Here is a 14,721-nt window from a genome sequence, read left to right as displayed (position 1 = left end):
TTCTCGCTCATTTTTCAGAATAAAAGCCTGAAACTATGTCTAAAGACTGTTCACACCATGTGGAAGCCATAGGGAAAGGAATCTGGTTGATATCCCTTCAAATGGAGGGAAGGCATGCAATGGAATAGGGAGATTCATTTCTCTTAGGCACTTCCTTGTTGGATTTTCCGTAGGTTTTCGGCTGCAATATCAGTTCTGTTATACTCACAGACAATATTTTGACACTTTTGAAAACTTTTGAATGTTTTCTATCCTAATCTGACAATTATATGCATATTCTAGATTCTGAGCCTGAGAAATAGGCAGTTTCACATGGGTACGTTTTTCATCCAAACATCAAAATACTGCTCCCTACACTCAACAGGTTAACTGATTTTTGTCCTCTGACGTCCTTGGGTAGGCAGAGAGGGTCTGGAAGGGCATCAAGGAATCTTTGTGTTGTCTGAGAATTTATAGCACGACTTTTGATACTCCTTGGTTGGGGTCTGAGCAGATTATTTGTTGCGATTGCAAACGTAATAAAATGGTGGTCTGATAGTCCGATAGTTCCTCATAGGATTATGAGGAAAAACATTAAGGTCCACAACATTTATTCCATGGGACAAAACTAGGTCCAGAGTATGACTGTGACAGTGAGTAGGTCCAGAGACATGTTGGACAAAATCCATTGAGTCGATGATGGCTCCGAAAGATTTTTGGAATGGGTCTGTGGAATTTTTCATGTGACTATTAAAATCACCAAAAATTAGAATATTATCTGCTATGACTACAAGGTCCGATAGCAATTCAGGGAACTCAGTGGTCCAGGAGGCCTGTAAACAGTAGCTATAAAAAGTGATTGAGTGGGTTGCATAGATTTCATGACTAGAAGCTCAAAAGACAAGAACTTCTTCTTTTTTTTTTGTAAATTGAAATTTGCTATCGTAAATGTTAGCAACACCTCCGCCTTTGCGGGATGCACGGGGGATATGGTCACTAGTGTAACCAGTAGATGAGGCCTCATTTAACACAGTAAATTCATCAGGTTTAAGCCATGTTTCAGGCAGGCCAATCACATCAAGATTATGATCAGTGATTAGTTCATTGACTATAACTGCCTTTGAAGTGAGGGATCTAACATTAAGTAGCCCTATTTTGAGATGTGAGGTATCACGATCTCTTTCAATAATGGCAGGAATGGAGGAGGTCTTTATCCTAGTGAGATTGCTAAGGCGAACACCGCCATGTTTAGTTTTGCCCAACCTAGGTCGAGGCACAGACACGGTCTCAATGGGGATAGCTGAGCTGACTACACTGACTATGCTAGTGGCAGACTCCACTATGCTGGCAGGCTGGCTAATAGCCTGCTGCCTGGCCTGCACCCTATTTCATTGTGGAGCCCTGTCTATGTTGGTAGATAAGATGAGAGCACCCCTTCAGCTAGGATGGAGGCCGTCACTCCTCAGCAGACCAGGCTTGGTCCTGTTTGTGGGAGGGTCCCAGAAAGAGGGCCAATTATCTACAAATTCTATATTTTGGGAGGGGCAGAAAACAGTTTTCAACCAGCGATTGAGTTGTGAGACTGCTGTAGAGCTCATCACTCCCCCTAACTGGGAGGGGGCCAGAGACAATTACTCGATGCCGACACATCTTTCTAGCTGATTTACACGCTGAAGCTATGTTGCGCTTGGTGACCTCTGACTGTTTCATCCTAACATCGTTGGTGCCGACGAGGATAACGATATCTCTATACTCTCTACACTCGCCAGTTTTGGCTTTAGCCAGCACCATCTTCAGATTAGCCTTAACGTCGGTAGCCCTGCCCCCTGGTAAACAGTGTATGATCGCTGGACGATTCGTTTTAAGTCTAATACTGCGGGTAATGGAGTCGCCAATTACTAGGGATTTCAATTTGTCATAGTTAATGGTGGGAAGCTTCAGCGTCTCAGACCCCGTAACGGGAGGAGTAGAGACGAGAAGGCTCGTGCTCAGATTCCGACTCGCTGCTTAATGGTGAAAACCGGTTGAAAGTTTCTGTCGGCTGAATGAGCAACACTGGTTGAGCATTCCTACAGCATTTCCCTCCAGAAGCCATGAGAAAGTTGTCCAGCTGCGGGGACCGTGCGAGGGGATTTATACTAACGTTACTATCTGTACTTACTGGTGGCACAGACGATGTTTCATCCTTTCCTACACTGAAATTACCCTTGCCTAACGATTGCGTCTGAAGCTGGACTTGCAGCTCAGCTATCCTCGCCGTAAGGCGATCGTTCTCCTGTATATTATGAGTACAGCGACTGCAATTAGAAGGCATCATGTTAATGTTACTACTTAGCTTCGGCTGTTGGAGGTCCTGACGAACCACGTCCAGATAAAGCACCCGGAGTGAAAAAGTTGAATGAAAAAAAAGTTGAGTGAGGGAAAAACGACAAAATATAAATGGTAATTAAAAAGTTTAAAAAACGTAAAGTTGTCAGGTAGCAAAGTAAGGTTGGCAATAAAACGCACAGCAACACGTAAACAAGTCTGCAAGTTGTGACCAGAAATGACGAGTCCTCCTGCTACATACATCTTCAATAATAATAATAACCTGGTGGTTTACCTATTCGTCGGCACCCCATCTTCCTCCCCCTTTTCCTCCGTCTTTTCTTCAAATCAAATCAAATCCAATTTTATTTGTCACATACAGATGGTTAGCAGATGTTAATGCGAGTGTAGCGAAATGCTTGTGCTTCTAGTTCCGACCATGCAGTAATATCTAACAAGTAATCTAACCTAACAATTTCACAACTACTACCTTAAACACAAGTGTAAAGGAATGAATAAGAATATGTACATACAAATATATGAATGAGTGATGGCCGAACAGCATAGGCAAGATGCAAGCAGATGGTATAGAGTACAGTATATACATATGAGATGAGTAATGTAGGGTATGAAAACATTATATAAACTGGCATTGTTTAAAGTGGCTAGTGATACATTTATTACATACATTTTTCCATTATTAAAGTGGCTAGAGTTGAGTCAGTATGTTGGCAGCAACCACTCAATGTTAGTGATGGCTGTTTAACAGTCTGATGGCCTTGAGATAGAAGCTGTTTTTCAGTTTCTCGGTCCCTGCTTTGATGCACCTGTACTGACCTCGCCTTCTGGATGATAGCGGGGTGAACAGGTAGTGGCTTGGGTGGTTGTTGTCCTTGATGATCTTTATGGCCTTCCTGTGACATCGGGTTGTGTAGGTTTGCCCCCGGTGATGCGTTGTGCAGACCTCACTCCCCTCTGGAGAGCCTTACGGTTATGGGCGGAGCAGTTGCCGTACCAGGCGGTGATACAGCCCGACAGGATGCTCTCGATTGTGCATCTGTAAAAGTTTGTGAGTGTTTTTGGTGACAAGCCGAATTTCTTCAGCCTCCTGAGGTTCTTCACCACGCTGTCTGTGTGAGTGGACCATTTCAGTTTGTCCGTAATGTGTACGCCGAGGAACTTAAAACTTTCTACCCTCTCCACTACTGTCCCGTCAATGTGGATAGGGGGCTGCTCCCTCTGCTGTTTCCTGAAGTACACGATCACCTCCTTTGTTTTGTTGACATTGAGTGTGAGGTTATTTTCCTGACACCACACTCCGAGGGCCCTCACCTCCTCCCTGTAGGCCGTCTCGTCGTTGTTGGTAATCAAGCCTACCACTGTAGAGTCGTCTGCAAACTTGATGATTGAGTTGGGTGAACAGGGAGTACAGGAGAGGGCTGAGAATGCACCCTTGTGGGGCCCCAGTGTTGAGGATCAGCGGGGTGGAGATGTTGTTATCTACCCTCACCACCTGGGGTCGGCCCGTCAGGAAGTCCAGGACCCAGTTGCATAGGGCGGGGTCGAGACCCAGGGGATGCGGCCGGGGATGCCGTCTGGGCCTGCAGCCTTGCGATGGTTAAAACATTTAAATGTTTTACTCACATTGGCTGCAGTGAAGGAGAGCCTGCAGGTTTTGGTAGCTGGTCGTGTCAGTGGCACTGTAATGTCCTCAAAGCGAGAAAATAAGTTGTTTAGTTTGTCTGGGAGCAAGACATTGCGGTCCGCGATGGGGCTGTTTTTTCTTTTGTAGTCCATGATTGACTGTAGACCGTTCCACATACCTCTCGTGTCTGAGCCGTTGAATTGAGACTCTTTGTCTCTATACTGACGCTTAGCTTGTTTGATTGCCTTGCGGAGGGAATAGCTACACTGTTTGTATCCGGTCATGTTTCCAGTCACCTTGCCCTGATTAAAAGCAGTGGTTCGCACTTTCAGTTTTCCGCGAATGCTGCCATCAATCCACGGTTTCTGGTTGGGGAATGTTTTAAGACGCTGTGGGTACAACATCACCATCTTCATGCTGATGACGGGGATTTGGGCCTTGTCTTGACAAAGCAACATATCCTTCGCGTCGGACTCATTAAATTAAAAATATTTGTCCAGTTTGAAGTGAGTAATCGCTATTCTGATATTACAAACAATGTGAAAAAACAACAAAATAGCACATTTGATTCGGAGCCCGTAAAACAGCAGCAATCCTCTACGGCAACATTATATAACAGTGTCACTCTCTTTGTAGCTCCTCCTCCACTTCCTCCCAAGAACATCCAAGCAGCTAGTCAAGGCTATTCTTCGTCTGATTCTTCCGGTAATATTATTTTGCTAGTAACCATAATTCCCATATGGAAGCAGATTCATGCCAAAACTTCAATGGTTTTATTTGTATTTGTTTTGGCATGAATCATCTTCCATATTCCCATGCCTCGTGCACACTTGCCATTGTTCTTTGGACAGCATTGATAGAAGTGAACTCAGGAAGATCTCTGAACTTTTATTTTCCGACAGTTGATTTACACAATGGGAGAATAGTCTCAAGCCCCGCCCCCATCTACCTGAACGTCCAATCCCCAGCCTCATACAGAGGTTCCCCCGTGCCTGACCTGGAAGATGTGTTCGGCCCCATGGAATCCTGCCGGATCAATGAGGGCATGGCCTCGCCCCGATGGGTCAGCTTCAACAGTGAGAGACCACCCCCACCAGAAGAACCGGCCCCGCCTCCGCCCCCTGCCTATCCTCCTCCTGACTCGCCCAGCTCCCTCTCTTCCACCCCAGACTCCCCCTGCCTCTCCCTGGGCCCTCCTCCGGATGAGCCTCCCCCTCCCCGCCGCCCTTTTCCTCTCCCCCGACTCGCCCATCTCCATCATCTCCATTCCCCCTCCAAATGAACCCGTTCCCCCTGCCTCCAGACTTCTTGCCCCCAGACTCCCCGCCGTGCATCGCCATCAATCCTAGTCTGTTTTTGGATGATGATGAGATACTGGAGTACTCCCATGCTCCCTCTACCCCTGCTGCCCCACTGGAATACTCCCCTGCCCCTACTAGTCCCATCCCTCCCCCCCTGCCTGCGGAGCGCTCCCTTCGGGCAGGCATCCCTTCCCCTCTGGTGTTCCTTAGGGAGGAGCAGCCTGACTGTATGTCCTGGCCCCTGGTGCTGACCCCGGGCTTCAGGGGTGTGCCGTCCCCCCTCCTCCCGCCCGCCTACAGGCCCATGGTGTCTTCCCCCGGACCCTGCCCAGGCAGTGGTGAGTACATAGAAATACAATGGGTAGATTACCACTGTAGGAAAACATAGAAATAGAATGGGTAGATTACCACTGTAGGAAAACATAGAAATAGAATGGGTAGATTACCACTGTAGGAAAACATAGAAATAGAATGGGTAGATTACCACTGTAGGAAAACAGAAATACAATGGGTAGATTACCACTGTAGGAAAACATAGAAATAGAATGGGTAGATTACCACTGTATGAAAACATAGAAATACAATGGGTAGATTACCACTGTAGGAAAACATAGAAATAGAATGGGTAGATTACCACCATAGGAAAACATATAAATACAAGGGGTAGATTACCACTCTAGGAAACCATAGAAAAACAATACAAGTAGAATGGGTAATGCCATCATTGTGAACATGGAATTTGTTGACATTACTCTATTACAATTGCTATTGGATCTAGAGGTCATGGCTGGTCATAATCTTAATAGGGGTCATAGGTCCTCCCTTTTCCTTTTACAGGCCCCTCCTCTCCACCTCGCCCTGCCACGCCCCTGTCAGGAGGTAGTCCAGTCCCTCCCCCTCTTCCTACAAGGCCCTCCTCTCGACCCAAACTGCCCCCTGGGAAACCAATGGGAGACCTGGTATGGCACACTTCTAGACTGAGACTTGTGATAGACACTATTAGAATGTTAGACTTGTGACACTTATTAGTTTTTCTTCAACTGATTTCCACAAAGTTAGAGATACTACTAAACCTAACTGTGGCTGCTCTGCTAACATTACATTGTGTTGGGAAAATGTTTGGTTCAGCAACAGGCTACTGATATCCCCCCCCTCCCCCAGGCTCGGCCCTTCAGCCCCCCAGTCTCCGGCAGCCCCCTCCCTTTGCCCCCCTGGCCCGAGCCGAGAGTTCCTCCTCCATCACCTTGCTGAGCGCAGCCTCCACCCCCACCCTGGGGAGAGAGCTCAACATATCCACTACAGGTACTACCCTCCTCCATAACACCTCCTTCACCTCTGTATGTCTCTGGTGTTAACATATTCAATGGTAGAATGCTCACATTTGAAGCCTATAATATGACTTTTGTGAAACAGGTTTTTTCACCATTAAATCAAATCAAATTTTATTAGTCACATGCGCCGAATACAACAGGTGTACAGTGAAATGCTGAATACAATAAGTGTAGACCTTACAGTAAAATGCTTACTTACGAGAATACAGAGAAATGAAGGAGCAACAGTAATGGGACAAACTGGTTAGTATGATGATTACACACCCCTCCCTCGTCATATTTTAAAGTGTTTTTATTTAACTAGGCAAGTCAGTTAAGAACAAATTCCTTATTTACAATGACGGCCAACTGGGGAACAGTGGGTTAACTGCCTTGTTCAGGGGTAGAACAACATATTTTTACCTTGTCAGCTCGGGATTCGATCCAGCAACCTTTCGGTTACTGGCCCAACGCTCTAACCACTAGGCTACCTGCCACCCCGTCATCTTCACTCTGCTAAACACACAGTCATCTACACCTCCGATGTTCCAATCAGACTCCACAAGACTGCACACATTATTTCTTTCCATCCATCCATCATGCTCCCTCTGGCCTTGCCCTCTGTCTTGTGATGGGGTTATACCTCCAATAACTCATCCACCTCTCCTCTCCTCTTCTTCTGTTCGTCTGCTCCTGCCTGCCTCTCATCCCCCTCTCCCTCCCTCCATGTTCTCTACCTCTCTCCACATGAACATAGGAAAAACAGCCAACCATGGTATGGTTTGACCATGGCCGGTTTTATTTGTCTTTTGAAGGTGAGTCGTACCAGGGTCGTATTCATTAGAGCACAATGCCGGGGAAAATCGTTCTGCAACGGAAACGGAACACTAGCATTTCTTATTGGACAAGTTCAGAGGTAGTCCCTTTCAGTCCGTTTGGTGCCTAATGAACATGACCCAGTACCAGTGCATGGAGGCTATCGTAATGTACTACCCTGGCTGTCCATGTTTCTCTGGTCTCGCTATCTATGATCTCTCCAATCTTCTATCTTGTCATTTCTATGCTCTTCCCTTCTCTCTCCCTTACACATGTCTGCTCATCTGACCACATGTCTGTAGGCCGTTACAGACACAGGAAGGGATATTGCTACTGAGATCGTGCCTTTTATGTGATGATCAACCGTGTGTGTGTGTGTGTGTGTGTGTGTGTGTGTGTGTGTGTGTGTGTGTGTGTGTGTGTGTGTGTGTGTGTGTGTCAGGATGCTCCAGAGGACCCAGCCCACTCACCATGGGAGCCCAGGACACTCTGCCCGTGGCGGCTGCCTTCACTGAGACCATCAACGCCTACTTCAAAGGAGCCGACCCCAGCAAGTAAGGCTAGCATTCCTATCGATGCTAGGCTATTCCTCTCAAAGATAGGCCAATGCTAACACAAGTAGAAATATTGATACTGATATGAATAACAACATTGATGTCAAATTTATATCAAAGTTAATACTGATGTGAATGCAAATTCATGACAACATGATGTTTCAGCCGGCAAAGCGACCCTCATCAGAATAAATGCAACAAGTAAGATGGCTATGATATTGTTGATATATATCATATTGCAACTACTGTATGCCTATTTCATTTCAATTTCAAACTGTATTGTCTCCTTTTGTTGTCCCCACAGGGAAATGCAATGCGCCTAGGCAATATATTGTTCTGTGGATATTTCTGTGGGAAATGTAGATTGTTTGTGGCACCCCTATGGATTCTGGGTACTGTAGTTTTTCTCTTTTTGACTGACCCGTTTCTGAGCACTGAGCTGGCTCTGTTCTCCATGATCCAGGTGTGTGGTGAAGATCACTGGGGAGATGGTGCTGTCTTTCCCAGCAGGCATCACCAGGCACTTTGCCAGCCATCCGTCTGCCCCTGTGCTCACCTTCAGCATCAGTAACTACTGTCGGCTAGAGCAGGTCCTCCCCAATCCACACCTACTTTGCTGGTAAGGCTTATTATACAGGACACTGACTCAATATTGTGTTTTGGGGCAAGGAATTCATATTTTAACATTTTTGGGCATGTTCCAAACGATGTCATAGTGGCCAGGATTGGAGCTACACATTGACTCTTGCTGGATTCCCCTAAACATAGTAGACATTCACAGGACCAATAGCAACATGTTTTAATGATTACATTTAAGCAATAAGGCCTGTGCTTTATCATGAATGTAGTCACAGGAAAATGCGTTGTTCAGCCTGACACGCAGATTGGTTAGGGAGAGACACCCCTGTGATTGGTTAGGGAGAGACACCCCTGTGATTGGTTAGGGAGAGACACCCCTGTGATTGGTTAGGGAGAGACACCCCTGTGATTGGTTAGGGATAGACACCCCTGTGATTTGTTAGGGAGAGACACCCCTGTGATTGGTTAGGGAGAGACACCCCTGTGATTGGTTAGGGATAGACACCCCTGTGATTTGTTAGGGAGAGACATCCCTGTGATTGGTTAGGGCGAGACATCCCTGTGATTGGTTAGGGAGAGACATCCCTGTGATATGTTAGGGAGGGACACCCCTGTCATTGGTTAGGGAGAGACATCCCTGTGATTGGTTAGGGAGAGACACCCCTGTCATTGGTTAGGGAGAGACATCCCTGTGATTGGTTAGGGAGAGACATCCCTGTGATTGGTTAGGGAGAGACATCCCTGCGATTTGAAACCTGGTTAAACCACTTACCAGGATCACCAAACACATTTTTGGAAAACATACACGATAATGTGATAATATACCTGAATCAGATAAAGTCATTGTAATATTGCACCATCAGTAAACCCAAAATGCCCATGTCATGTATTTGTTTTCAGTGACACCACCATGTCCAATGTGGACACCAAGGAGTTCTGGGTAAATATGCCAAACCTGATGAGTCACCTGAGGAGAGTCGCTGACCAGAAGCCTCAAGCAACCTACTACAATGTGGACATGATCAAATATCAGGTGAGACCGTCTGCGTAGTACACATTATTACATGTAATTCCATACAGTGTATAGTCACAATGGAATGTAATTCCATACAGTGTACACTGTATAGTCACAATGGAATGTAATTCCATACAGTGTAAATGTAATTCCATACAATGTACACTGTATAGTCACAATGGAATGTAATTCCATACAATGTACACTGTAGAGTCACAATGGAATGTAATTCCATACAATGTACACTGTAGAGTCACAATGGAATGTAATTCCATACAATTTACACTGTAGAGTCACAATGGAATGTAATTCCATACAGTGTAAATGTAATTCCATACAATGTACACTGTAGAGTCACAATGGAATGTAATTCCATATAGTGTACACTGTATAGTCACAATGGAATGTAATTCCATACAGTGTATACTGTAGAGTCACAATGGAATGTAATTCCATACAATTTACACTGTAGAGTCACAATGGAATGTAATTCCATACAATTTACACTGTAGAGTCACAATGGAATGTAATTCCATACAATGTACACTGTATAGTCACAATGGAATGTAATTCCATACAGTGTAAATGTAATTCCATACAATGTACACTGTATAGTCACAATGGAATGTAATTCCATACAATTTACACTGTAGAGTCACAATGGAATGTAATTCCATACAATGTACACTGTAGAGTCACAATGGAATGTAATTCCATACAATGTACACTGTAGAGTCACAATGGAATGTAATTCCATACAATGTACACTGTATAGTCACAATGGAATGTAATTCCATACAGTGTATACTGTAGAGTCACAATGGAATGTAATTCCATACAATTTACACTGTAGAGTCACAATGGAATGTAATTCCATACAATGTACACTGTAGAGTCACAATGGAATGTAATTCCATACAATGTACACTGTATAGTCACAATGGAATGTAATTCCATACAATGTACACTGTATAGTCACAATGGAATGTAATTCCATACAGTGTAAATGTAATTCCATACAATGTACACTGTATAGTCACAATGGAATGTAATTCCATACAATGTACACTGTAGAGTCACAATGGAATGTAATTCCATACAATGTAAATGTAATTCCATACAATGTACACTGTAGAGTCACAATGGAATGTAATTCCATACAATGTACACTGTATAGTCACAATGGAATGTAATTCCATACAATGTACACTGTAGAGTCACAATGGAATGTAATTCCATACAATGTACACTGTAGAGTCACAATGGAATGTAATTCCATACAATGTACACTGTAGAGTCACAATGGAATGTAATTCCATACAATGTACACTGTAGAGTCACAATGGAATGTAATTCCATACAATGTACACTGTAGAGTCACAATGGAATGTAATTCCATACAATGTACACTGTAGAGTCACAATGGAATGTAATTCCATACAATGTACACTGTATAGTCACAATGGAATGTAATTCCATACAATGTACACTGTAGAGTCACAATGGAATGTAATTCCATACAATGTACACTGTATAGTCACAATGGAATGTAATTCCATACAATGTACACTGTAGAGTCACAATGGAATGTAATTCCATACAATGTACACTGTAGAGTCACAATGGAATGTAATTCCATACAATGTACACTGTAGAGTCACAATGGAATGTAATTCCATACAATGTACACGGTAGAGTCACAATGGAATGTAATTCCATACAATGTACACTGTAGAGTCACAATGGAATGTAATTCCATACAATGTACACTGTAGAGTCACAATGGAATGTAATTCCATACAATTTACACTGTATAGTCACAATGGAATGTAATTCCATACAATGTACACTGTATAGTCACAATGGAATGTAATTCCATACAATTTACACTGTATAGTCACAATGGAATGTAATTCCATACAATGTACACTGTATAGTCACAATGGAATGTTATTCCATACAATGTACACTGTAGAGTCACAATGGAATGTAATTCCATACAATGTACACTGTATAGTCACAATGGAATGTAATTCCATACAGTGTACACTGTAGAGTCACAATGGAATGTAATTCCATACAGTGTAAATGTAATTCCATACAATGTACACTGTATAGTCACAATGGAATGTAATTCCATACAATGTACACTGTAGAGTCACAATGGAATGTAATTCCATACAGTGTAAATGTAATTCCATACAATGTACACTGTATAGTCACAATGGAATGTAATTCCATACAGTGTACACTGTAGAGTCACAATGGAATGTAATTCCATACAGTGTAAATGTAATTCCATACAATGTACACTGTAGAGTCACAATGGAATGTAATTCCATACAATGTAAATGTAATTCCATACAATGTACACTGTATAGTCACAATGGAATGTAATTCCATACAGTGTAAATGTAATTCCATACAATTTACACTGTAGAGTCACAATGGAATGTAATTCCATACAGTGTAAATGTAATTCCATACAATTTACACTGTATAGTCACAATGGAATGTAATTCCATACAGTGTACACTGTAGAGTCACAATGGAATGTAATTCCATACAGTGTACACTGTAGAGTCACAATGGAATGTAATTCCATACAGTGTACACTGTAGAGTCACAATGGAATGTAATTCCATACAGTGTAAATGTAATTCCATACAATGTACACTGTATAGTCACAATGGAATGTAATTCCATACAGTGTAAATGTAATTCCATACAATTTACACTGTAGAGTCACAATGGAATGTAATTCCATACAATGTAAATGTAATTCCATACAATGTAAATGTAATTCCATACAATGTACACTGTAGAGTCACAATGGAATGTAATTCCATACAATGTACACTGTAGAGTCACAATGGAATGTAATTCCATACAATTTACACTGTAGAGTCACAATGGAATGTAATTCCATACAATGTACACTGTAGAGTCACAATGGAATGTAATTCCATACAATGTACACTGTAGAGTCAAAATGGAATGTAATTCCATACAATGTACACTGTATAGTCACAATGGAATGTAATTCCATACAGTGTAAATGTAATTCCATACAATGTACACTGTATAGTCACAATGGAATGTTATTCCATACAATGTACACTGTATAGTCACAATGGAATGTAATTCCATACAGTGTAAATGTAATTCCATACAATGTACACTGTATAGTCACAATGGAATGTAATTCCATACAATGTACACTGTAGAGTCACAATGGAATGTAATTCCATATAGTGTACACTGTATAGTCACAATGGAATGTAATTCCATACAGTGTATACTGTTGAGTCACAATGGAATGTAATTCCATACAATGTACACTGTAGAGTCACAATGGAATGTAATTCCATACAGTGTACACTGTAGAGTCACAATGGAATGTAATTCCATACAGTGTACACTGTATAGTCACAATGGCATGTAATTGTTAAACAAATGCAATGAAGTGCGTGCTTACGTATGTGTGTGTTGTATGCTTATGTGTGTTTACATGTGTGTGTGCTTGTGTGTGTGTCTTAGGTAGCAGCTGAGGGGATCCAGTCTACTCCCCTGAACCTGGCGGTGAGTTGGCGTGGCGACACCACCAGCACGGACCTCAGAATAGACTACAAATACAACATGGAGGCCATGGCCGCAGCCCCCTCCCCCCTCCACAACATCCACTTCCTGGTCCCTGTGGACGGGGGCGTGGCCAAACTCCAAGCCATGATTCCCACTGCCACCTGGTGAGGATAATGAATTGCTGACTGAGATTGGTTTTAAATGTATTTCATCTTAGAATTGTACATTTACAGTGTATTTATCCAGGTTAGTGTCACTAAAATAATCAAGGCAACTATAACTTTATTTAATTTTCTCTGGAAGGAACCCAGAACAGCAGAACATTCTATGGAAGATATCAAGCCTTTCCCAAAGGTCTGAAAATGGAGGTAGGTGATCTTTCTCTTCCTCTTTCACTTTTCCTGTGACTTCTTCCTCCTCTTTCTCCTCTCCTTCCTCCTCCACCTGTCTTCCTCCTATTTCTCCTTCCTCCTCTTTCTCTTCTCATTCTTCCTCTTTCTCCTCATCTTCCTCCTCTCATGTCTTCCTCTTTCTCCTGTCCTGTCTTCCTCCTCTTTCTCCTCTCCTTCCTCCTCTTTCTCCTCCTCCACCTGTCTTCCTCCTATTTCTCCTCTCCTCCCTCCTCTTTCTCTTCTCATTCTTCCTCTTTCTCCTCATCTTCCTCCTCTCATGTCTTCCTCTTTCTCCTGTCCTGTCTTCCTCCTCTTTCTCCTCTCCTTCCTCCTCTTTCTCCTCCTCCACCTGTCTTCCTCCTATTTCTCCTCTCCTCCCTCCACTTCCTCCTCTCATTCTTCCTCTTTCTCCTCATCTTCCTACTCTCCTGTCTTCCTCTTCCTCCTCTCCTGTCTTCCTCCTCTTTCTCCTCTCCTGTCTTCCTCCTCTTCTGTCTTCCTCCTCTTTCTCCTCTCCTGTCTTCCTCCACTTCCTCCTCTCATTCTTCCTCTTTCTCCTCATCTTCCTCCTCTCCTGTCTTCCTCCTCTTTCTCCTCCTCTTCCTCCTCTTCTGTCTTCCTCCTCTTTCTCCTCATCTTCCTCCTCTTTCTCCTCATCTTCCTACTCTCCTGTCTTCCTCATCTTCCTCCTCTTCTGTCTTCCTCCTCTTTCTCCTCCTCTTCCTCCTCTTCTGTCTTCCTCCGCTTCCTCCTTTTTCTCCTCTCCTGTCTTCCTCCTTTTCCTCCTCTTCCTCCTCGTCATCTTTGTTATCATCTGCCTCAACTTTGTCGTAATCTTCATCACCATCAACATCACCATCATCATTATTCTCTCTCCTATAGGAGTGGGGGCTCTACTGGGTAGGTTCCAGTTGACAGAGGGTCCCAGTAAGCCGTCCCAGTTGGCGGTGCAGTTCACCAGCGAGGGCAGCACTCTGTCAGGCTGTGACATCCAGCTGGTGGGGACTGGCTACAGGCTCTCGCTGGTCAAAAAGAGATTTGCAGCAGGTCAGTGTCTGTGTGAGGGAAGCATGAAAATTCTAGCCTGGACCCAGATCGGTTTGTGCTGTCTTGCCTACTTCCATGGTCATTGTCACACGTTCTGGGATCATGGGCCCCGTTTGAAACTGAACTGAAATTGTATTCATTCTAACCCTGAATGTGACGTTGTTGCCTGACCATGAAAACAAAGCAAGACGACA

The 14,721-nt window shown here is 43.6% G+C and overlaps 1 pseudogene; it reads left to right on the top strand.

Moving 5' to 3' along the window:
- Nucleotides 1-14,721, top strand: part of LOC115117255 (SH3-containing GRB2-like protein 3-interacting protein 1) — an 83,154-nt pseudogene that overhangs the window by 65,815 nt on the left and 2,618 nt on the right.

The sequence above is a fragment of the Oncorhynchus nerka genome, linkage group LG20 (assembly GCF_034236695.1).
Source record: "Oncorhynchus nerka isolate Pitt River linkage group LG20, Oner_Uvic_2.0, whole genome shotgun sequence".
Lineage (NCBI taxonomy): Eukaryota > Metazoa > Chordata > Actinopteri > Salmoniformes > Salmonidae > Oncorhynchus > Oncorhynchus nerka.
The sequence above is the reverse complement of the archived record's forward strand: the minus strand, read 5'-3'. Positions and strand labels throughout refer to the sequence as shown.